Source organism: Tachypleus tridentatus, chromosome 1 (assembly GCF_004210375.1).
Source record: "Tachypleus tridentatus isolate NWPU-2018 chromosome 1, ASM421037v1, whole genome shotgun sequence".
Lineage (NCBI taxonomy): Eukaryota > Metazoa > Arthropoda > Merostomata > Xiphosura > Limulidae > Tachypleus > Tachypleus tridentatus.
Window position 1 is genome coordinate 169354395 of NC_134825.1, and position 24917 is coordinate 169379311.

General features: G+C 34.9%; 6 non-coding genes across 6 annotated transcripts; all 6 read left to right on the plus strand.

The window, feature by feature from the left end:
• Window positions 1–11433: 11433 nt before the first annotated feature.
• TRNAQ-UUG (transfer RNA glutamine (anticodon UUG)) lies at window positions 11434–11505 on the plus strand. Its single transcript has one exon. It is a non-coding gene; the product is annotated as a tRNA-Gln (tRNA).
• A 2219-nt stretch (window positions 11506–13724) lies between these two features.
• On the plus strand, window positions 13725–13796 carry TRNAQ-UUG (transfer RNA glutamine (anticodon UUG)). Its single transcript has one exon. It is a non-coding gene; the product is annotated as a tRNA-Gln (tRNA).
• A 2283-nt stretch (window positions 13797–16079) lies between these two features.
• Window positions 16080–16151, plus strand: TRNAQ-UUG (transfer RNA glutamine (anticodon UUG)). The gene has a single exon. It is a non-coding gene; the product is annotated as a tRNA-Gln (tRNA).
• A 2282-nt stretch (window positions 16152–18433) lies between these two features.
• On the plus strand, window positions 18434–18505 carry TRNAQ-CUG (transfer RNA glutamine (anticodon CUG)). Its single transcript has one exon. It is a non-coding gene; the product is annotated as a tRNA-Gln (tRNA).
• Window positions 18506–20765: 2260 nt separating this feature from the next.
• Window positions 20766–20837, plus strand: TRNAQ-UUG (transfer RNA glutamine (anticodon UUG)). The gene has a single exon. It is a non-coding gene; the product is annotated as a tRNA-Gln (tRNA).
• Window positions 20838–23118: 2281 nt separating this feature from the next.
• TRNAQ-UUG (transfer RNA glutamine (anticodon UUG)) lies at window positions 23119–23190 on the plus strand. Its single transcript has one exon. It is a non-coding gene; the product is annotated as a tRNA-Gln (tRNA).
• The last annotated feature ends 1727 nt before the right edge of the window (window positions 23191–24917 follow it).

A 24917-nucleotide genomic window follows, 5' to 3' on the forward strand; every position in this document is an offset into this window, starting at 1 on the left:
ATGTTTCAGTCCACGATTACTGAAAAACTGCTGCTGCTGCTCCTTCCATTTAAGTCCCCCCAGTGCCACAGCGGTATGTCTGCGGACTCATACCGCTAAAATCCTGGTTTCGATACCCGAGGTCGGCAAAGCACAGAGATCCCAAACAGTAGCCTTGTGGTGAATTCAAATCAAAACGAAAAACCCTCCAGCTGAACATTTTTGTTTCTTTGCTTGTTGAGCTGGCATTCTGACAAGCTGAAAAGGGTAAATACAATTTAAAATATCTCGACAATTACTTAAATACAATAACTTAACTTACCCTAACATAACAGGTGAAAGTTATGTCATTGATATAAAAATAAATTATAACTATCTGATCAATAATATGCACATGCTACGCCAAATAACATAATTTTAACATTATTATTTATTACTGCAAAAAAATAAATTTATATTTACTCTTATTATCACTAAATATCCATTATTCATTTGCAAACAACAGAAGAAAAATATAAGCAGAGTGAAGCCAATACCAATGGTTTACTTCTATTTTCACTCAAGTACTGTTGTGTGCATTGGATCTGCGAGGAATTCAAAACGTGTTGACGTCGCATGTTTCCGCAACAGCAAAGCTTGCGCCAAGAGAGGGTGAGACGTCTTCTGTGAACATTTCTCACTGCTTTTGGGTTGGAAAACAATCATTCATTGCTGCATGTGGCAATAATGATAATCGTTATATATGTATAATTTATTTATTATGGGTTAGAGTTTGAAAAATTAAAAGGTGGCACTGCATGCTGCGTGCTAGCAAACTTTTTTCGCGTGCCACAGGTTCGCCATCATTAGTGTAATGTTTTATTAGTGTTATTACAGCAGTGTTATAATTTTATGTTTTAGTCGGGTCTGATTTAGGTGTAAGTTTTGCCAACTTGCCACAAATAAAATTTTGTTTACGCCATCTATGTGTCTGAGTGTGTTATATTTACAATGATGGGTTAGTTTCTATTGGATGACAACCTGAACCACACGTACAACGGGAATAGCATGTTTCTACAGTTTAATTCGTGATACACACACACACACAATGATTGAAGCTGGTAAGAACATTCACTGTTGAGAACTTCAATAGCTTGTCTTGTTTTACTTTCAGGTCCATAAACCGGAAGGAAAGAATTACAACAAACTAAAGGTGATTTTCAGTAAAAGGTACGTTTTGTTAATTCCAGTCTTCGAAATCCGCTAGAATAAATATAAACGGTAGAGAAATATTTTGAATCAAACCATTCCATGATAAAGTTTATATAATTGAGAATCACTCAGTTGTTTGGAGACTACCGTGTTTCTCCGAAAATAAGACAGGGCTTATATTAATTTTCACTCCAAAATATGACACTAGGGCTTATTTTCGGGGGATGACTTATTTTGATATATTAAAAAAATGAAGTTACAAAGTAAAAGTATTTTACTAACCATTTAAAATAAACTATTATTAAACTATTAAACTAACTGATTAATACTTAAACAAACTAATTAACTAACTATTAAACTAATTAATAAATTATTTTTTTATTTCTTCCCTCTTCCTTCCACTCTTAACTGAGGCTTATTTTAAGGGTAGGGCTTATATTAAAACTATCCCCAAAAATCACACTAGGTCTTATTTTATGGGTAGGTCTTATTATCGGAGAAACACGGTATTGTGGTGTTAAAATATGTTATAACATTAGCTAAAAACTAGTATTGTTGTGTTTTATGTTCTGTACGGTGAAGTTAGCTTAAGCCTTTAGTATTGACGTATCATTATTATAATGCATGCTCTACAGGACGCCATAAACCCTGTTTTCCGGACCCGTGCTTCCAGAACGTTTTCAGCCATTAGGCCATGTGACAAGCTTGGTGGCACCCTCATGACTAGGATAGGCACACATTACTGTTATGCTGTGTGTATCGAAGAAACAAAATTTAAAATTTGAAACATAATAAATTTACATTATTAAATATAAATTACTTGGTGATTGCAAACATGCTACGACACAGTTTGGGTTGGGCCCGGCATGGTCAAACGTGTTAAGGCGTGCGACTCGTAGTCTGAGGGTCGCGGGTTCGCATCCCCGTCGCACCAAACCGTGGGGGCATTATAATGTGACGGTCAATTCCACTATTCGTTTGTAAAAGAGTAGCCCAACAGTTGGCGGTGGGTGGTGATGACTAGCTGCCTTCTCTCTAGTCTTACACTGCTAAATTAGGGATGGCTAGCACAGATAGCCCTCGAGTAGCTTTGTGGGAAATTCACAACAAACAGTTTGGGGGAGACACTGTGTCTAGCAAAATGACCATTATTTTTTTTCTACATTGTTGGAAGTAACCGTACATGTTGCAGGTGATGCTATATCTGTTTATGTGGTATACGTGACGTCAATATAAATATTTTTGTACTCTTCACGGCAGTGTATGATTTTGTATTTCATAAAATTATATATAACGTTATTGTGCAGTTTACGATCGCAGACTACTATACAGTTAGTGTTGATTTTAGCCAATCATCTTCTTATTCGTGATGTTGGACTTTTAGGAAGTTCGTGTACGAGTTCGAATCACCAGGACACTTAAGAACTAAGAAAATGACGTGCATCGTCGTGCCATTTATGACAGTGACGGCCATGAGGTGTGAAGGTGATGTAGTTAAGCTCTTGGTCGATCGAGAGCCGGCCATGTTTCTTGGAGTTCGCCACCAGAGGGTCGGAATTATTGCGTCGGCTAACCTATACGATACCTCCAAACTGGTAGACGTTACAGATGGAGAAATTAAATCGTGTCCACTGCATAAGGTTGGTGAAGTTATTCTACTTATATTATTCTCTAGTTTCTACATTTTTTCTAAGTTTTTCACAATTTTCAACTTTGTGGTTTAAGAAAAACGAGATTTTGAGTGATGTATCAGTTATATGGTTAGTAATATTAACCTTTAGTGATGTGCATTTAAAAATAACTAACATTAGGATTTGATTGTCGTCAACTTGAACGAGTTATATACGTACTGAGAAATGTACAGTAACAAGCATACGATGGATTTAGAGAAAATATGCCATATAAACAGTGTATTTCGTAGAGTTAAGCAGGTTATAAAGTTGGTTGATGTTCATTTGTATGAAGTTTAACTTTATTCCAGATAACACTACGTCATTACCAAGCTGCAAAAATGAAGATGTATCTGTGGCACTTCGACACTCGATTCAAATATCTTACAGAACTGCCGCTAGAGGGACGTTCCTTCTTGGGAGAGCTCCCTCTGCCTGAACCAGATACAGAACCCATAGCAAAACGACGGTGTGCTAAAAGTGAGTGTTTTCATCTGTCTAATCAGACAGGAAAGAATGAAAAACTAAGTTATAAAAGAAAAGCAAGAAAGATAAAATTATTTGGACATTTTTAGATCCTTCTTTCACCAAGGTACTCGGTATCAGTTTTACTTTGTAGCTTGTTTCTTTGTTGTTCCTTTTATCCTCGTAGATGGCTCTGAGTTTCTGAAATTTATTAACTTTTAGCCCATAGCTCTGTCATCTCTTGACCAGTTTGAGTTTTAATTACAGTTTGGACTTGGGAGGTCAAACCCTTTTGATGTATTTGACCACATATTGCTGCTGCAATATTTCATCAGAATGTTAAAGATTCAGTGTTGGATGCAACTACATGATATTGCTGTTTCAGGCTGTGGTTTTGAATGTCAGTTTTATATTTTTCAAAATGCAGGCAATGCGCAGTTGAAGAATCTAAGTTATAAAAGTCTGTTACTGAAGTGCATTGGTGTTTGCAACAGTTGATGGTCACACCAAGCAGTGGCAACTACTGTGAATGTTCCTCTCTGACATACAGATTTCTTTCTTTGGTTATTACATTAAAATCTTTGATCTAATCTCGTGCAGAACTCTGATATCGAACTGTCAAAACTTCAACAGACTGCTTCACAGAGTCCCAAAGACTAAGTCACAAAAAGGCATTGTGACATGCTGAAGTTCATGACGTCGTTTTAGACTTTCCAAAACTGCCTGAAGATAACCTTTGTTTCTTTACTTTGAACATTTACCCACTTAGAGATGCTGATTCTTATACTTCATGCAATGTTTCCCGAGATGATTTTTATGGTATGTGGATTAGAAAAGTTAATGGTACTCTGACACTGGAACATGTAGTCAAGATATGGACCCAGCGAAGACTATTTCATATGGATAAGAATTATGCAAATTATAATCGATCCACTTCAGTATGGTACTGTTAATGCATGGTTGATGCACTCGTGGCATCTGTTGTGTTTTCTAGATTCGCATTCATGCACTTCTACACAAGATAGACATTACAGATAATGCTTCACATGACGTGGACTGAGTAAATTTACTGACATGAATAACCTTGTGAAATTTGATAATTTTGTTTTATTTCTTCCAACCAGTATTATGACAGTACTTATTGATTTAATGTTGCACTTGATGCATTGAACAAAATACATTAATCCAGTTGTAGGTATGTTATACCATCTTATACTAGTTTTATCCCTTATTACAAACTGTTTTTGAAAAATTAATGTTTTAGTGCTGTCTTTATGTTGCAGGATTGAATCCCGAGTTGTAACAATTCCTCATGCTTACTTCTTGAGCTACTTAGGGACACATTCAGCACTGGAATTTAGATAACAGTCATGTAGCAATATTTGCTGTTTTAGAGTAAATGTTACAGGAACATAGATCAGAAACGTTATTTTCTGAAGAAATTCTTGTTTTGAATATTTTTCATCGAATAGATTGTTGACTTTTTAATAAATTTATTTAAGCAGTAACTTAATGTTTTGTTTACTGTTATACTTCAAATATTTATGTAGTATTATTTATTTAGAACCTCTGGAAGACAGTAGGAACAAAACTCTATTGGAAATGCTCCAAGCTCCTCCAGATGTCAAGTCATTGTATTCTCCAACCACGTGTTCCTGTCGTATAAGTTGTCGAACGGGTCGTTGTTCCTGTGCCAAAATGATCAGAAAGTGTTCGATGCTTTCTTGCATGTGTGGAGATTGTGATAATCCACTCAATGTCCTGGAATCTATGGAGATTGATCTGGAAAAGGTCATTAGTGACCCTTGTCTTCTTTACAACGTCTACAAGGTACGCAATTATTCAAACTGCCCCCTTGTTGCATACTTTCATTTTTTATATGTTTTTTGAAAGAATATGTAGAAACCAGTAAGTAGTTCTGAAAATGTGGAAATTTTATGGTATTTGGTTAATAAAAGTTTTAAATGACCAAAAGAAATGGACTACTCACGATTTACGAGTAATAAATGTTTTTAGTGACTAGAAGTTTATGTAGTGCACCCTAATATGGCACTATCATTTGATAATGCACTTTTTATTTACTGATTAAACATCAAGCCTTCTCATGGTTGGGTGTTATGTCAACTGATTGAAATGCTAATATGATGGTAACCAACATTTAACATAACTATACATGTGTGTGTAATATGATCATAATTAGATAAAGTAACATTCATATCCTTCTAACCACTGGTCGACCAACAGGCGGCTATCGAGAAGACAGACTGACCAGAAATTAAATAAAGTTTGTAACATCCATATCATTCTAACTGCTGGTCAAGACCAACATGGGGGGGGGGGGCTATTGTGAAAACAAACTGACCACACTATCATCCACCACAGAGAGGACGAACCCTAGATTCCTGGGTTTTTTAAATAACTATAAAGTCATGAATATCAAGACAACTCTTGGTAAACACTGGGTATTTAAAAGTCAAGATTAAATTTGAATTTTCTTGTAAGACTGCATAGTTTGTATGATGATAGCATCGATTTAGATGAAGTGTGTGTGTGTGTGTGTAGAAGTTAAGAGTCAATCATTGCAATGAACCTAATGTGGTATCAACAGTTTTTTTTTTTATTGAGTGTAGAAATTGTTATATTCAAGATTTTTTTACGAGTCCTATTTATTTTGGTTTGTGACGTGAGATTTGTGTTCGCTGTTTTGTTAATTTGTTTTTTGTTTTTTTTTTTTCCCTCAGGTCACAAATTTGAGGCGTTACCTGCTAGGAACGGTTGTCCTGCCTTGCTGTGGATACATAGCCACCTTATTGGACGTTGTCCCTGGGTTAAGGGACTGCCCAAATGGGAACTGTCGGAAGAAGTTACAGTTCTCTTGGTGTCGAGGCTACGTGTGTGAAGAGTCTGTAAACCCACGTAACCACTGCAACACGTGCATGAAATGTTGTGTAATGGACGAGAAACATTGTATGGTATGTCATAATTTTGTTGTCTTTACTATCGTACAGTATGTTGGTTTCTTAAAGAAGAGAGTTTTGTGCTTGTGGATGAGACACGAAAGCTTACCTAACACCTTAGATCAACATACTTTAGGTTATCAGTTTTTCTTTATAACTTCATATATAGTTTTGTTTGAGCACAAAGCTGCAAACATGAGTGACATTCTGTGTTGTTCCCATCTGCAAGAATTGAACCCCCAAATTATAACATTGTAAGTTTTAAGTTCTGAACCACTGAGAGACAGACTTGTTACACACTCAAAACTACGAATGCTAGCATCATAAGCATATCCGTGTGTGTGCCAAGGGAAAGAGCCTTCCACTAATACTGCGGTAAGTCTACAACCCTTAAATCAGGGTTCGATTCCCCTTGGTGGGCTCAGAAGAATAGCCCGATGTGGCTTTGTTATAAGAGAAACACGCCAAGGGAGAAATTTGATTATAAAGTATGTTATTCTAAGTTTTATTTTTTTTACAAGGCTATTAAAGAAACAGTCGTATCAATAAATATTGAAACTAAAAATTCATCGTAAACCTAGAATAATTGTACTATATCGAATAATCTAGCTGTGAAATCTAAATCGAATTGTACCTTTTAAATTTATTTTACGTGAATATTAATAATTGATTATAAGTCACATCAGTAAGAGAGAGAAAGAACTAGTGACAACTGTAATAAATGAAAAAAATCAAGTGTGAAAACGGATTTTATACTGAGATGGCATTTCGCTTTTATTTTCTAAGTGACTGGTGGTAGTTTAACAAAAACTAATTGATCCAAAAAATAACCATTTGGAAATATAGTAAATTAATAGAGGTGAATGAAGAGATGTCTTTTAACACATCTAAACCAACGTACGTTATGCTTAAGAATGTTGGAGCCGTGGATGCGTTATAAGAGTGATGGTTGAATACCATTGTTTGGTTAAATAGGAGTAGCCTAAGAGTTTACGGCGGGTGTTGTTGACTAGCTGCCTTCCTCCTACTCTATCAGCTTGAAACTTTGGGAAAGTTGTGTGTAGCTAGTGTGAAAATTCTAAAAGATGCTTTGGTAAATCATAAATAATATTGTTTGTTGTTATGATCGCAAAACTACACAGTAGGCTATGTGCGCTCTGTCCACTGCAGGGAATCGAATCCGGTATTTTTAGTGTTTTACGTCCGTAAACGTGCCAGGGAGCTTTGTTATATTTAATGTTTGTAAACATTACAGAAAATTCATATGTAAGGCGTTGAGTTGCACAGACTAGTTCTAAATACATTTTGAAAAATACATAAATTACATATATATCTGGATTGCACCTAACATGCTCGCCCCTTCAGCCGTGGGGCGTTATAAGGTGAGGGTCAATCCCACTATTCGTTGGTAAGAGCAGCCCAATAGTTGGCTGTAGTTGATGATGACTCGCTGCCTTCCCCTCTTACACTACTAAAATAGGAACGGCTAGCGCAGATAGACCTCGAGTAGCTTTGTGCTATATTCAAAAACAAAGTTATAAACGTCTTGTAGTAGTAATGTAGTTCTGTTAATAGTTTCGGTGGTAGCACATTCTGTGATGTAAATTAGTTATTCTGTGGTGCGTCGAATGACGTAAGTTAACCACTTTCTTTCTCTTACTGTTTATATATCCTGAAGGTGGTTGCAGTTACGAGCTTGACGTTTATTGTATCAAACCGTTGCTTTATTATGCGATCGAATTACATCATACGTGTTACCTTTTAAAGCTGTTTTCTCTCTTAGCATTGCAACAAGTGCTACATAAAAGGTATGGACAGTGACCAGTGCCCCAATTGCGATGTCTCGAGTAGTACTGATTTTGATTTATCTTCTTCGTCTGACGTGCTACAAACGCCTGAAGACGAAAACAGGACGGAAGTGTCACGACGAGACACAGCAGTGTCTGATGAGCTCTCAACTAGTATCAGTTATTCTGCCTCGGAAGTATCTGTCAAGGTACCTCTGACATCCTCAAGTTCGAGGTCTTTGTTTGCTCTTCCATCTTCTACGTCAAAAATACCATCATCTGTTTCGTCGTCATCACAAAGACCCCAGGTCATCACTTTGTCAGCTTCCTCTAGACCAACTTCATCGTTGGCTTACTCGGGACCAGTATTGGTTACTTTGTCATCAAATTCTAAAATACCCTCGTCTCTTTCGTCAGCGTCTTCCCAAAAATCACAGTTAACCCTTTCTTCGTCTACTAAAACACCACTGTTGGCTTCAGTTTTGACAGCAAAATCACCTTCAGTTAACTTATCACCCCTAAAATCATCGGTGGGTCATCCACCATTGTCCTCGGACCAGACTTTGCCTCCTGCAAGATCATCCGCGGTCAGTTAATTATTTTCATTTCTTACACATTCATTGTTTCCTCGAGATTTTGACTGGTCTCTTCGTCAATGCCATCTCTTACGCCATTGTTTCTCTTGTTGGTCCACTTGTGATGTCGACATCACAGATGTTTATCAATCTCTGGAGTAACGGAAGTGACGTCGTGCCTTCAACGACAGTTCCGGAATGCTAGGATGATAGTAATATAACTTTCTTACAAGACAGAAGAAAGAAGTATTAATAGTTTAGTTTTCAGTTTTTACAACACAGAACTACTATCGTTAATGACTTAAGTTTTCTAGTTTTGATTTAGCGTTTCGTCGCATTTCTCCAGAAAGTAAAACAAAACTTTATTATAAGTGTTTGTGTCGTAAGTTTGTTTTAAACTTGTTGGAAGACGCAAGTAATGTTAAACCTAATATTATAATCTGGAGTTTAAGTGCAAACGTATATTTTTTTGATACACGTTATCCAATCCATATATATATATATTTGTTTGTACGTGATTTCTGTTAACTCATTAAAGTATTTTTTCAGCAGAGGGCGCGACCAGCAAGAATAAAAAAACCTGTTGGTCGAGTTATCTTTAACTTATAGATGAAAAGGCGAGCCATTGTTTATGGTATCTATTTTTAAACTTTTGAAATTTCAGGACAAATTAATACGAGCCAATCTCAAACGTTTGTTACTGCTTGGAGAACAATACGTTTGTTATCATTGTGGAAAACAAAATATGTAATTGTTGTTATATAGTATACTACACCTTTCACACAAAAAAGAGAAAAAAAAAACATTTGATGTCGATTTCGTTTTTACAGACGATAAAAGTGTACGGTGTTAAAATGTTTTGACATGTTCTGTTTATTAGGTAATTTGGAACAGGCTAATTGAGTTTCTGATTCCTTTATAAAGGTTTATTCTAGATGTATAGCATAAACTATACAGTTGAGTGTTTTTCTTAGTATTACTTGAAATTTATATTTTAAATGTTACGTCATTGATAAAGCCTATGAGAGCTCCTTGGCAAGAGAGGCGAGTTGTTGTATAATTAATTTTACGTTACGTTTCAGCGTATTGTGTTGTAAAAAAAACGTTGACATTGTACGAAGATATCAAAGCGTATCTATTCTACTATGTCATAAGAAGTTAAGCACACGATTAAAAAAAACGCACACACAAAAAACGAAAATCCAGATCGTGGTATAAGTTGTGAAATGCTAACGACACTTTGTTTTTCTTTTCCGACTTTGGTTTAACTGTAAACTTCAGGACAAAAGTGCAGTATTTATATAAATAAGTTTATTGTTAGTAATGTGTAACAGTAGATTTTTAGTTAAGTTTGTTTATTTAGTTTCATTGTGCCACGTATTGTTTTATAATTTAAGTGTGTTTTGTTTGATAATTTAAAAAACTGTTAATTTCTTCTAACAACACAGATGGAGCCACAACAGATGTTTGTCCATACTGTTAATAAAATGTTTTGTTGTTGTAACAAAAAAGAATACAATAAACAAACAACAGCAGCAGAATATGTGGTAAAACTTTTCGTAAGCTGAATATAGAAGGATAAGCTACTACGAATGATAACGCTTTTTAATTTTTGTTTTGTCGGTTTTGTTTATCTTTCGTATGATTTTGGTCAATTTTTGGTGAATAATTTTACTTAAATCACTTACAAAGAATGAAATTTAATAAGTCAAGGTGAATCGGCCATTATCGTCTTTTAAACTAACCCTAAACCAGTATTCTACAATACTTTTAACCATCGTTTTCGTAATTCGAGAAACTAAAAGCGTGTTGTTTTTTACCGACATATTGCTCTCACAGATCTGATTTGGATTAGGAATATAATTGACTATGATGTGCCATTGAATACTTTATTCAAATGCTATTTATTCAAAAATTTGATTGGTTATATTACATCACTGTGCCTTATTTTTGTAACTTCCCTTTTAATAGTGTAAATACATAAGCCTATGGTGATTTCTTATACACTTTAAAGATAAATTCAAGTTAAGTTTAATTTACCTCTAATTACTAAGCGTCGTTCTGATGTATTCTACCCTTCATCAGCAACCCTGGACATATTGCGGACTTGTGATGTTAAAAATTCCGTTTCGATACCCTTTGTGTGCAGAGCACAAACATTCCTTTGTGTTTAACTACAAACAACATTTAAGTTATGATTGTGTTAAACGGCAATAGAAGTTTTACAGTCAATTCGTAAACTGGATGAAACATTAATACAAACTATTGAAGTTGCAAACGAATCTCTTTCCAGAAGTCCTGGCATCACTAGGTAGTTTAAAACATTCGACTCGTAGTCTGAGGGATGCGAGTTCTAATCCCGGTCGCACCAAACATGCTCGCCCCACCAAACAGTGGGGGGCGTTCTAATGTTACGGTTAATCCCACTATTGGTTGGTAAAAAAGTAGGCCAAGAGCTGGGGATTGGAGGTGATAACTAGCTGACTGCTCTCTAGTCTCACACTGCTAAATTAGGGACGGTTAGCACAGATAGCCTTCGAGAAGCTTTTCGCGAAGCATGAAGAAATGCTGGATGTTTGAAGATAACATGAACTGTATTTTGCTGATTTGAATATATTAAAGGTAAATTTTCGATAAATCCAAAAGGGGTTAATTATTGCAATGATCTCTCACCAATACGTATATAATTAATAAAAATATATAGTTCACAATTATTGAATAACAATGGATAGACTGTTATGTAATCCACAAGATGCAAGATTAATTTTCTCTGCGTACAACTGTTGTCTATTAGAATGGTCAATAAATGGGTTCCATGGTGTAATGGTTAGCACTCTGGACTTTGAATCCAGCGATCCGAGTTCAAATCTCGGTGGAACCTACAGTGATTTTTCTACTTCAAGCAATAATAGGAAGAGATTTAGGAGAATAAACTCAAATCCGGTATTTAAAAGTACAACTGGTGAAAACCCATTATAGAAAAGCATGAAAGATACCTACCAGTTTTACCTTGGATTGTAATTGTTTTCGCTTTGTGTGTTTCTTACAAGCATTTTAATTTGGGGTTTTCAAACGTTTTCCAGTATATGTTTCGTAGAATCTCGTGAACACGATATTTATACAGTTCGTAAGAACGAAAAAATATTTTTTATTTTATTTTGGTGTGTCTTTCATTTCTGTAAACGCCATTAAATTGAATAGAGCCAAATTTGAGAGGAGAAATATGTTAAGCAGCAAAAGGTTTTTAACACTTAACGTAATTTTCAAGACACGTTTACACAACACAATCATTTAATTTTACTAAACTCATCTTTACCGCCAGCTGGTAAAAGATCCGAAGTGGTGAAAAGAAATACACAAGTGAAAATATACGCATATATATTTAGAACGCTCGTGTAGAAGTCCATTTTAAATTCGTATATGAACTGACAATACAATAGCAAGACCAGTGCTATAATGAACTATTCTTCTTGCCAGTAATGTAAGGGAAAATTATAGATTAAAAAGATTACTTACGTGAGTCTGTGCTGTTACTGTGGAACTGACACAGAGAAATAAATCATCGTCCATTTGATGCCGATATCATTAATAAAAGTGTCGTTTAATGGTTTTTACACATTTACTTCTCTTCAAGTTTATAGATGGCTAATCCGAACGTGTTAAATGACGTAAAATTACGTGGATTGTCGTGAATGCAGGACAGTTGATGTTTGTTTGTGTGTAATTTTTCATTAAATTCAAGTTACATTTACAGAAACGTATTTTATTATTGGTTTCATTTCGCTAATAACAGATCAATATCCCCGTTTGTTTACGAAAACAAATGATTGAATCTAAATGTATTGAGAAAATCACGTAAACGTTGAAGAGTTATTTTTGTGATACCTAAAAACAAAGAATTCGTAAATGCTAAACTAGACATAAAATAATCTGCTTTAGTCGGCTGACCGTTCTTCTAAGGAGATAAACGGGAATAAAAGGAAGTGTGAAATGTCAGAGTTAGAGACTTGGGTTTCGTTAACTCGTCAAATACGAGAGGAAAGTGTTTAACAAAGGATATCATATACTCTTTAGAATACGTAGAATATAATGTTATCTGCAATGTAGAATCTGGGAGACACTTGGAAAAACTTATCATTGAATATTTGCAGGATATAGACAAAGCAGACGTGCAATAAATGACAACGAGAATTGTGATATACGAAAGACGGATTGCCCAGTTACGTGTAAAGTACTCAGTAGAGGCATCAGTTTCTTAGATCGTAAAATGAAAGAATCAGTTGTATATAGAAATATAAACCAACAAAACTGATATAATGGACGTTCTCTCTTTTGTCTTTATATAATTTATGTTAGATAATAACATAAGTGGTATTTACTCTTGTTTCTCTAATTTTATTGAACCTTCCAGCAGTGGCGTAGGCTTAAGAAATAATTGCAAATTATGACAGTGAATTCAGAAATAAACCTATGTGTTTCGAGATGGAATGTTGCACGTATGCAGATATTGTTCATTTGTTTGTTCGCTACGAAGCACAAAGCAACAAAATTGTCTTTGTTCTGCCCACGACGGGTATGTAAAACGGAATCTAGAGTTTTAAGATTTCGGAGATTTGCAATCAGGAGGCAGATGTGGTTAATGCAAAAGAAATATTCGTTTTTCATATGTTTCATTTTATATTGTTAAAAAAAAAATCAGCTTTAACGTTCTGTAGAGCATGACATGGCCAGGTGGGTTAAAACATTCGACTCGTAGTCTGAGGGTCGCGGGTTCGCATCCGCGTCGCGCCAAATATGCTCCACCCTCCTAGCCTTGGGGCGTAATAGTGAATTCCACTATTCGTTCGTAAAAGAGTAGCTCAAGAGTTGGCGGTGGGTGGTGATGACTAGCTGCCTTCCTTCTAGTCTTTTACTGCAAAATTAGGGACGGCTAGCACAGATAGCCCTCGAGTAGCTTTGTGCGAAATTCCAAAAGAAACAATATATTGTTCATAATTATTGAATAACAATAGATTGACTGTTTCGTAATCCACAAGATGCAAGATTAATTTTCTCTGCGTTATATAGTACAATTGTTTTGTATTAGAATAGATAATTAATGGTTTCATGGTGTAATGGTTAGCACTCTGGACTTTGAATCCAGCGATCCGAGTTCAAATCTCGGTGGAACCTACAGTGATTTTACGTATGTCTTCATTATCCGAATTTTGGTGTGTTTTATTTTTCTTCTCCAAGCAATAATACTTTAGGAAGAGATTTAGGAGAATAAACTCAAATCCGGTATTTAAAATTACAACTGGTGAAAACCCATTATAGAAAAGCATGAAAGATACCTACCAGTCTTACCTAGGATTGTAATTGCTTTCGCTTTGTATGTTTCTCGTGTTTCCTACAAGCATTTTAAGTAGGGTTTTTCAAACGTTTTACAGTATATGTTACGAAGAATCTCGTGAACACGATATTTATACAGTTCATAAGTACGAAAAGATATTTTTCATTTTATTTTGGTGTGTTTTTCATTTCTGTAAACGCCATTAAATTGAATAGAGCCAAATTTGAGAGGAGAAATATGTTAAGCAGCAAAAGGTTTTTTAACACTTAACGTAATTTTCGAGACACGTTTACACAACACAATCATTTAATTCTACCAAAATCATCTTTACCGCCAGCTGGTAAAAGATCCGAAGTGGTGAAAAGAAATACACAAGTGAAAATATACGAATATACTTAGACAGCTCCTGAAGAAGTCCATTTAAAATTCGTATATCAACTGATAATACATATAGCAAGACCAGTGCTATAATGAACTATTCTTCTTGCCAGTAATGTAATGGAAGATTATAGATTAAAAAAGATTACTTACGTGAGTCTCTACTGTTACTGTAGAACTGACACAGAGAAATAAATCATCGTCCATTTAATGCCGATATCATAAATAAAAGTGTCGTTTAATGGTTTTTACACATTTACTTCTCTTCAAGTTTATAGATGGCTAATCCGAACGTGTTAAATGACGTAAAAATTACGTGGATTGTCGTGAATGCAGCACAGTTGATATTTGTTTGTGTGTAATTTTTCATTAAATTCAAGTTACATTTACAGAAACGTATTTTATTATTGGTTTCATTTCGCTAATAACAGATCAATATCCCCGTTTGTTTACGAAACACAAATGATTGAATCTAAATGTATTGAGAAAATCACGTAAACGCTGAAGAGTTATTCTTTGTAATACCGAAAAACAAAGTATTCGTAAATGCTAAACTGGACATAAAATAATCTGCTTTAGTCGGCTGACCGTTCTTCTAAGGAGATAAACGGGAATATAAATGAAGTGTGAAATGTCAGAGTTAGAGACTTGGGTTTCGTTAACTCGTCAAATACGAGAGGAAAGTGTTTAACAAATGATATCATATACTCTTTAGAATACGTAGAATATAATGTTATCTGCAATGTAGAATCTGGGAGACCCTTGGAAAAACTTATCATTGAATATTTGCAGGATATAGACAAAGCAGACGTGCAATAAATGACAACGAGAATTGTGATATACGAAAAACGGATTGTCCAGTTACGTGTAAAGTACTCAGTAGAGGCATCAGTTTCTTAGATCGTAAAATGAAAGAATCTGTTGTATATAGAAATATAAACCAACAAAAACTGATATAATGGACGTTCTCTCTTTTGTCTTTATATAATTTATGTTAGATAATAACATAAGTGGTATTTACTCTTGTTTCTCTAATTTTATTGAACCTTCCAGCAGTGGCGTAGGCTTAAGAAATAATTGCAAATTATGACAGTGAATTCAGATAACAACCTATGTGTTTCGAGATGGAATGTTGCACGTATGCAGATGTTGTTCATTTGATTGTTCGCTATGAAGCACAAAGCAACAAAATTTATTGTCTTTGTTCTGCCCACGACGGGTATGTAAAACGGAATCTAGAGTTTTAAGATTTCGGAGATTTGCAATCAGGAGGCAGATGTGGTTAATGCGAAAGAAATATTCGTTTTTCATATGTTTCATTTTATATTGTTAAAGAAAATCAGCTTTAACGTTCTGTAGAGCATGACATGGCCAGGTGGGTTAAAACATTCGACTCGTAGTCTGAGGGTCGCGGGTTCGCATCCGCGTCGCGCCAAATATGCTCCACCCTCCTAGCCTTGAGATCGTAATAGTGAATTCCACTATTCGTTCGTAAAAGAGTAGCCCAAGAGTTGGCGGTGGGTGGTGATGACTAGCTGCCTTCCCTCTAGTCTTTTACTGCAAAATTAGGGACAGCTAGCGCAGATAGCCCTCGAGTAGCTTTGTGCGAAATTCCAAAAGAAACAATATATTGTTCATAATTAATGAATAACAATGGATTGAGTGTTTCGTAATCCACAAGATGTAGATTAATTTTCTCTGCTTTATATAGTACAATTGTTGTGCATTAGAACATACAATTAATGGGTTCCATGGTGTAATGGTTAGCACTCTGGTCTTTGAATCCAGCGATCCGAGTTCAAATCTCGGTGGAACCTACAGTTATTTAACGTATGTCTTCAATATCCAAATTTTGGTATGTTTTATTTTTCTTCTCCAAGCAATAATACTTTAGGAAGAGATTCAGGAGAATTAACTCAAATCCGGTATTTAAAATTACAAATGGTGAAAACCCATTATAGAAAAGCATGAAAGATACCGACCAGTCTTACCTAGGATTGTAATTGCTTTCGCTTTGTATGTTTCTCGTGTTTCCTACAAGCATTTTAAGTAGGGTTTTTCAAATGTTTTACAGTATATGTTACGAAGAATCTCGTGAACACGATATTTATACAGTTCATAAGTACGAAAAGATATTTTTCATTTTATTTTGGTGTGTTTTTCATTTCTGTAAACGCCATTAAAGTGAATAGAGCCAAATTTGAGAGGAGAAATATGTTAAGCAGCAAAAGGTTTTTAACACTTAACGTAATTTTCGAGACACGTTTACACAACACAATCATTTAATTCTACTAAACTCATCTTTACCGCCAGCTGGTAAAAGATCCGAAGTGGTAAAAAAGAAATACACAAGTGAAAATATACGAATATACTTAGAAATCTCGTGAAGAAGTCCATTTTAAATTCGTATATGAACTGATAATACAATAGCAAGACCAGTGCTATAATGAACTATTCTTCTTGTCAGTAATGTAATGGAAGATTACAGATTAAAAATGATTACTTACGTGAGTCTCTACTGTTACTTTGGAACTGAGACAGAGAAATAAATCATCGTCCATTTAATGCCGATATCATTAATAAAAGTGTCGTTTAATGGTTTTTCCACATTTACTTCTATTCAAGTTTATAGATGGCTAATCCGGAACGTGTTAAATGACGTAAAAATTACGTGGATTGTCGTGAATGCAGGACAGTTGATGTTTGTTTGTGTGTAATTTTTCAATAAATTCAAGTTACATTTAGAGAAACGTATTTTATTATTGGTTTCATTTCGCTAATAACAGATCAATATCCCCGTTTGTTTACGAAACACAAATGATTGAATCTAAATGTATTGAGAAAATCACGTAAACGTTGAAGAGTTATTTTTTGTGATACCTAAAAACAAAGAATTCGTAAATGCTAAACTAGACATAAAATAATCTGCTTTAGTCGGCTGACCGTTCTTCTAAGGAGATAAACGGGAATAAAAAGGAAGTGTGAAATGTCAGAGTTAGAGACTTGGGTTTTGTGACTTGTCAAATACGAGAGGAAAGTGTTTAACAAAGGATATCATATACTCTTTAGAATACGTAGAATACAATGTTATCTGTAATGTAGAATCTGGGAGACCCTTTGAAAAACTTATCATTGAATATTTGCAGGATATAGACAAAGCAGACGTGCAGTAAATGACAACGAGAATTGTGATATACGAAAGACGTATTGCCCAATTACGTGTAAAGTACTCAGTAGAGACATCAGTTTCTTAGATCCTAAAAAAAAGAATCTGTTGTATATAGAAATATAAACCAACAAAAACTGATATAATGGACGTTCTCTCTTTTGTCTTTATATAATTTATGTTAGATAATAACATAAGTGGTATTTACTCTTGTTTCTCTAATTTTATTGGACCTTCCAGCAGTGGCATAGGCTTAAGAAATAATTGCAAATTATGACAGTGAAGTCAGGAAACAACCTATGTGTTTCGAGATGGAATGTTGCACGTATGCAGATGTTGTTCATTTGATTGTTCGCTAGGAAGCACAAAGCAACAAAATTGATTGTCTTTGTTCTGCCCACGACGGGTATGTAAAAGGGAATCTCGAGTTTTAAGATTTCGGAGATTTGCAATCAGGAGGCAGATGTGGTTAATGCGAAAGAAATATTCGTTTCTCATATGTTTCATTTTATATTGTTAAAGAAAATCAGCTTTAACGTTTTGTAGAGCATGACATGGCCAGGTGGGTTAAAACATTCGACTCGTAGTCTGAGGGTCGCGGGTTCGCATCCGCGTCGCGCCAAATATGCTCCACCCTCCTAGCCTTGGGGGCGTAATGGTGAATTCCACTATTCGTTCGTGAAAGAGTAGCCCAAGAGTTTGCGGTGGGCGGTGATGACTAGCTGCCTTCCCTCTAGTCTTTTTACTGGAAAATTAGGTACGGCTAGCGCAGATAGCCCTCGACTAGCTTTGTGCGAAATTCCAAAAGAAACAATATATTGTTCATAATTAATGAATAACAATAGATTGAGTGTTTCGTAATCCACAAGATGTAGATTAATTTTCTCTGCTTTATAGTGTACAATTGTTTTGCATTAGAACAGACAATTAATGGGTTCCATGGTGTAACGGTTAGCACTCTGGACTCTGAATCCAGCGATCCGAGTTCAAATCTCGGTGGAACCTACAGTCGTTTTACGTATGTCCTCAATATCCAAATTTTGGTATGTTTTATTTTTCTTCTCCAAGCAATAATACTTTAGGAAGAGATTTAGGAGAATTAACTCAAATCCGGTATTTAAAATTACAAATGGTGAAAACCCATTATAGAAAAGCATGAAAGATACCGACCAGTCTTACCTAGGATTGTAATTGCTTTCGCTTTGTATGTTTCTCGTGTTTCCTACAAGCATTTTAAGTAGGGTTTTTCAAACGTTTTACAATATATGTTACGAAGAATCTCGTGAACACGATATTTATACAGTTCATAAGTACGAAAAGATATTTTTCATTTTATTTTGGTGTGTTTTTCATTTCTGTAAACGCCATTAAAGTGAATAGAGCCAAATTTGAGAGGAGAAATATGTTAAGCAGCAAAAGGTTTTTAACACTTAACGTAATTGTCAAGACACGTTTACACAACACAATCATTTAATTCTACTAAACTCATCTTTACCGCCAGCTGGTAAAAGATCCGAAGTGGTAAAAAGAAATACACAAGTGAAAATATACGAATATACTTAGAAATCTCGTGAAGAAGTCCATTTTAAATTCGTATATGAACTGATAATACAATAGCAAGACCAGTGCTATAATGAACTATTCTTCTTGTCAGTAATGTAATGGAAGATTACAGATTAAAAATGATTACTTACGTGAGTCTCTACTGTTACTGTGGAACTGACACAGAGAAATAAATCATCGTCCATTTAATGCCGATATCATTAATAAAAGTGTCGTTTAATGGTTTTTCCACATTTACTTCTATTCAAGTTTATAGATGGCTAATCCGGAACGTGTTAAATGACGTAAAAATTACGTGGATTGTCGTGAATGCAGGACAGTTGATGTTTGTTTGTGTGTAATTTTTCAATAAATTCAAGTTACATTTACAGAAACGTATTTTATTATTGGTTTCATTTCGCTAATAACAGATCAATATCCCCGTTTGTTTACGAAACACAAATGATTGAATCTAAATGTATTGAGAAAATCACGTAAACGTTGAAGAGTTATTTTTTGTGATACCTAAAAACAAAGAATTCGTAAATGCTAAACTAGACATAAAATAATCTGCTTTAGTCGGCTGACCGTTCTTCTAAGGAGATAAACGGGAATAAAAAGAAGTGTGAAATGTCAGAGTTTGAGACTTGGGTTTTGTGACTTGTCAAATACGAGAGGAAAGTGTTTAACAAAGGATATATACTCTTTAGAATACGTAGAATACAATGTTATCTGCAATGTAGAATCTGGGAGACCCTTTGAAAAACTTATCATTGAATATTTGCAGGATATAGACAAAGCAGACGTGCAGTAAATGACAACGAGAATTGTGATATACGAAAGACGTATTGCCCAATTACGTGTAAAGTACTCAGTAGAGACATCAGTTTCTTAGATCCTAAAAAAAAGAATCTGTTGTATATAGAAATATAAACCAACAAAAACTGATATAATGGACGTTCTCTCTTTTGTCTTTATATAATTTATGTTAGATAATAACATAAGTGGTATTTACTCTTGTTTCTCTAATTTTATTGGACCTTCCAGCAGTGGCATAGGCTTAAGAAATAATTGCAAATTATGACAGTGAAGTCAGGAAACAACCTATGTGTTTCGAGATGGAATGTTGCACATATGCAGATGTTGTTCATTTGATTGTTCGCTATGAAGCACAAAGCACCAAAATTGCCCACGACGGGTATGTATAACGGAATCTAGAGTTATAAGATTTCGGAGATTTGCAATCAGGAGGCAGATGTGGTTAATGCGAAAGAAATATTCGTTTTTCATATGTTTCATTTTATATTGTTAAAGAAAATCAGCTTTAACGTTCTGTAGAGCATGACATGGCCAGGTGGGTTAAAACATTCGACTCGTAGTCTGAGGGTCGCGGGTTCGCATCCGCGTCGCGCCTAATATGCTCCACCCTCCTAGACTTGGGGGCGTAATAGTGAATTCCACTATTCGTTCGTAAAAGAGTAGCCCAAGAGATTGCGGTGGGTGGTGATGTCTAGCTCCTTCCCTCTAGTCTTTTACTGGAAAATTAGGGACGGCTAGCGCAGATAGCCCTCGAGAAGCTTTGTGCGAAATTCCAAAAGAAACAATATATTATTCATAATTATTCAATAACAATAGATTGACTGTTTCGTAATCCACAAGATGTAAATTAATTTTCTCTGCTTTGTATAGTACAATTGTTATGCATTAGAACAGACAATAAATGGGTTCCATGGTGTAATGGTTAGCACTCTGGACTTTGAATTCAGCGATCCGAGTTCAAATCCCGGTGGAACCTATAGTTGTTTTACGTATGTCCTCAATATCCAAATTTTGGTATGTTTTATTTTTCTTCTCCAAGCAATAATACTTTAGGAAGAGATTCAGGAGAATTAACTCAAATCCGGTATTTAAAATTACAAATGGTGAAAACCCATTATAGAAAAGCAAGAAAGATACCGACCAGTCTTACCTAGGATTGTAATTGCTTTCGCTTTGTATGTTTCTCGTGTTTCCTACAAGCATTTTAAGTAGGGTTTTTCAAACGTTTTACAATATATGTTACGAAGAATCTCGTGAACACGATATTTATACAGTTCATAAGTACGAAAAGATATTTTTCATTTTATTTTGGTGTGTTTTTCATTTCTGTAAACGCCATTAAAGTGAATAGAGCCAAATTTGAGAGGAGAAATATGTTAAGAAGCAAAAGGTTTTTTAACACTTAACTTAATTCTCAAGACACGTTTACACAACACAATCATTTAATTCTACTAAACTCATCTTTACCGCCAGCTGGTAAAAGATCCGAAGTGGTAAAAAGAAATACACAAGTGAAAATATACGAATATACTTAGAAAGCTCGTGAAGAAGTCCATTTTAAATTCGTATATCAACTGATAATACATATAGCAAGACCAGTGCTATAATGAACTATTCTTCTTGTCAGAAATGTAATGGAAGATTATAGATTACAAAATATTACTTACGTGAGTCTCTACTGTTACTGTGGAACTGAGACAGAGAAATAAATCATCGTCCATTTAATGCCGATATCATTAATAAAAGTGTCGTTTAATGGTTTTTACACATTTACTTCTCTTCAAGTTTATAGATGGCTAATCCGGAACGTGTTAAATGACGTAAAAATTACGTGGATTGTCGTGAATGCAGGACAGTTGATGTTTGTTTGTGTGTAATTTTTCAATAAATTCAAGTTACATTTACAGAAACGTATTTTATTATTGGTTTCATTTCGCTAATAACAGATCAATATCCCCGTTTGTTTACGAAACACAAATGATTGAATCTAAATGTATTGAGAAAATCACGTAAACGTTGAAGAGTTATTTCTTTGTGATACCTAAAAACAAAGAATTCGTAAATGCTAAACTAGACATCAAATAATCTGCTTTAGTCGGCTGACCGTTCTTCTAAGGAGATAAACGGGAATAAAAAGGAAGTGTGAAATGTCAGAGTTGGAGACTTGGGTTTTGTTAACTAGTCAAATACGAGAGGAAAGTGTTTAACAAAGGATATATACTCTTTAGAATACGTAGAATATAATGTTATCTGCAATGTAGAATCTGGGAGACCCTTTGAAAAACTTATCATTGAATATTTGCAGGATATAGACAAAGCAGACGTGCAGTAAATGACAACGGTAATTGTGATATACGAAAGACGGATTGCCCAATTACGTGTAAAGTGCTCAGTAGAGACATCAGTTTCTTAGATCGTAAAATGAAAGAATCTGTTGTATATAGAAATATAAACCAACAAAAACCGATATAATGGACGTTCTCTCTTTTCTCTTTATATAATTTATGTTAGATAATAACATAAGTGGTATTTACTCTTGTTTCTCTAATTTTATTGAACCTTCCAGCAGTGGCGTAGGCTTAAGAAATAATTGCAAATTATGACAGTGAAGTCAGAAAACAACCTATGTGTTTCGAGATGGAATGTGGCACGTATGCAGATGTTGTTCATTTGATTGTTCGCTACGAAGCACAAAGCAACAAAATTAATTGTCTTTGTTCTGCCCACGACGGGTATGTAAAACGGAAACTAGAGTTTTAATATTTCGGAGATTTGCAAACAGGAGGCAGATGTGATTAATGCGAAAGAAATATTCGTTTTTCATATGTTTCATTTTATATTGTTAAAGAGAATCAGCTTTAACGTTCTGTAGAGCATGACATGGCCAGGTGGGTTAAAACATTCGACTCGTAGTCTGAGGGTCGCGGGTTCGCATCCGCGTCGCGCCTAATATGCTCCACCCTCCTAGACTTGGGGGCGTAATAGTGAATTCCACTATTCGTTCGTAAAAGAGTAGCCCAAGAGATTGCGGTGGGTGGTGATGTCTAGCTCCTTCCCTCTAGTCTTTTACTGGAAAATTAGGGACGGCTAGCGCAGATAGCCCTCGAGAAGCTTTGTGCGAAATTCCAAAAGAAACAATATATTATTCATAATTATTCAATAACAATAGATTGACTGTTTCGTAATCCACAAGATGTAGATTAATTTTCTCTGCTTTGTATAGTACAATTGTTATGCATTAGAACAGACAATAAATGGGTTCCATGGTGTAATGGTTAGCACTCTGGACTTTGAATTCAGCGATCCGAGTTCAAATCCCGGTGGAACCTATAGTTGTTTTACGTATGTCCTCAATATCCAAATTTTGGTATGTTTTATTTTTCTTCTCCAAGCAATAATACTTTAGCAAGAGATTTAGGAGAATAAACTCAAATCCGGTATTTAAAATTACAAATGGTGAAAACTCATTATTGAAAAGCATGAAAGATACCGACCAGTCTTATCTAGGATTGTAATTGCTTTCGCTTTGTATGTTTCTCGTGTTTCCTATAAGCATTTTAAGTAGGATTTTTCAAACGTTTTGCAGTATATGTTACGAAGAATCTCGTGAACACGATATTTATACAGTTCATAAGTACGAAAAGATATTTTTCATTTTATTTTGGTGTGTTTTTCATTTCTGTAAACGCCATTAAAGTGAATAGAGCCAAATTTGAGAGGAGAAATATGTTAAGAAGCAAAAGGTTTTTAACACTTAACTTAATTCTCAAGACACGTTTACACAACACAATCATTTAATTCTACTAAACTCATCTTTACCGCCAGCTGGTAAAAGATCCGAAGTGGTAAAAAGAAATACACAAGTGAAAATATACGAATATACTTAGAAAGCTCGTGAAGAAGTCCATTTTAAATTCGTATATCAACTGATAATACATATAGCAAGACCAGTGCTGTAATGAACTATTCTTCTTGTCAGTAATGTAATGGAAAATTATAGATTAAAAAAGGTTTCTTACGTGAGTCTCTACTGTTACTGTGGAACTGACACAGAGAAATAAATCATCGTCCATTTAATGCCGATATCATTAATAAAAGTGTCGTTTAATGGTTTTTACACATTTACTTCTCTTCAAGTTTATAGATGGCTAATCCGGAACGTGTTAAATGACGTAAAAATTACGTGGATTGTCGTGAATGCAGAACAGTTGATGTTTGTTTGTGTGTAATTTTTCATTAATTTCAAGTTACATTTACAGAATCGTATTTTATTATTGGCTCATTTCGCTAATAACAGATCAATATCCCCGTTTGTTTACGAAACACAAATGATTGAATCTAAATGTATTGAGAAAATCACGTAAACGTTCAAGAGTTATTTTTTGTGATACATAAAAACAAAGAATTCGTAAATGCTAAACTAGACATCAAATAATCTGCTTTAGTCGGCTGACCGTTCTTCTAAGGAGATAAACGGGAATAAAAAGGAAGTGTGAAATGTCAGAGTTAGAGACTTGGGTTTCGTTAACTCGTCAAATACGAGAGGAAAGTGTTTAACAAAGGATATACACTCTTTAGAATACGTAGAATATAATGTTATCTGCAGTGTAGAATCTGGGAGACCCTTTGAAAAACTTATCATTGAATATTTGCAGGATATATACAAAGCAGACGTGCAATAAATGACAACGAGAATTGTGATATACGAAAGAGGGATTGCCCAGTTACGTGTAAAGTACTCAGTAGAATATTTCTTTCGCTTTGTATGTTTCCCGTGTTTCCTACAAGCATTTTAAGTAGTGTTTTTCAAATGTTTTACAGTATATGTTACGAAGAATCTTGTGAACACGATATTTATACAGTTCGTAAGTACGAAAAAGGTTTTTATCACTTAATGTAATTTACGAGACACGTTTACACAACACAATCATTTAATTCACAGAGGTTCTCGAAAGCTCTAGGATGCGAGTTGGCTCATTAGGACTTTTTATCGATGCAAATTAGAATATATTTTTATATTCCATTTTTTTACAATAGTTTGGCAATGCTGGGGACA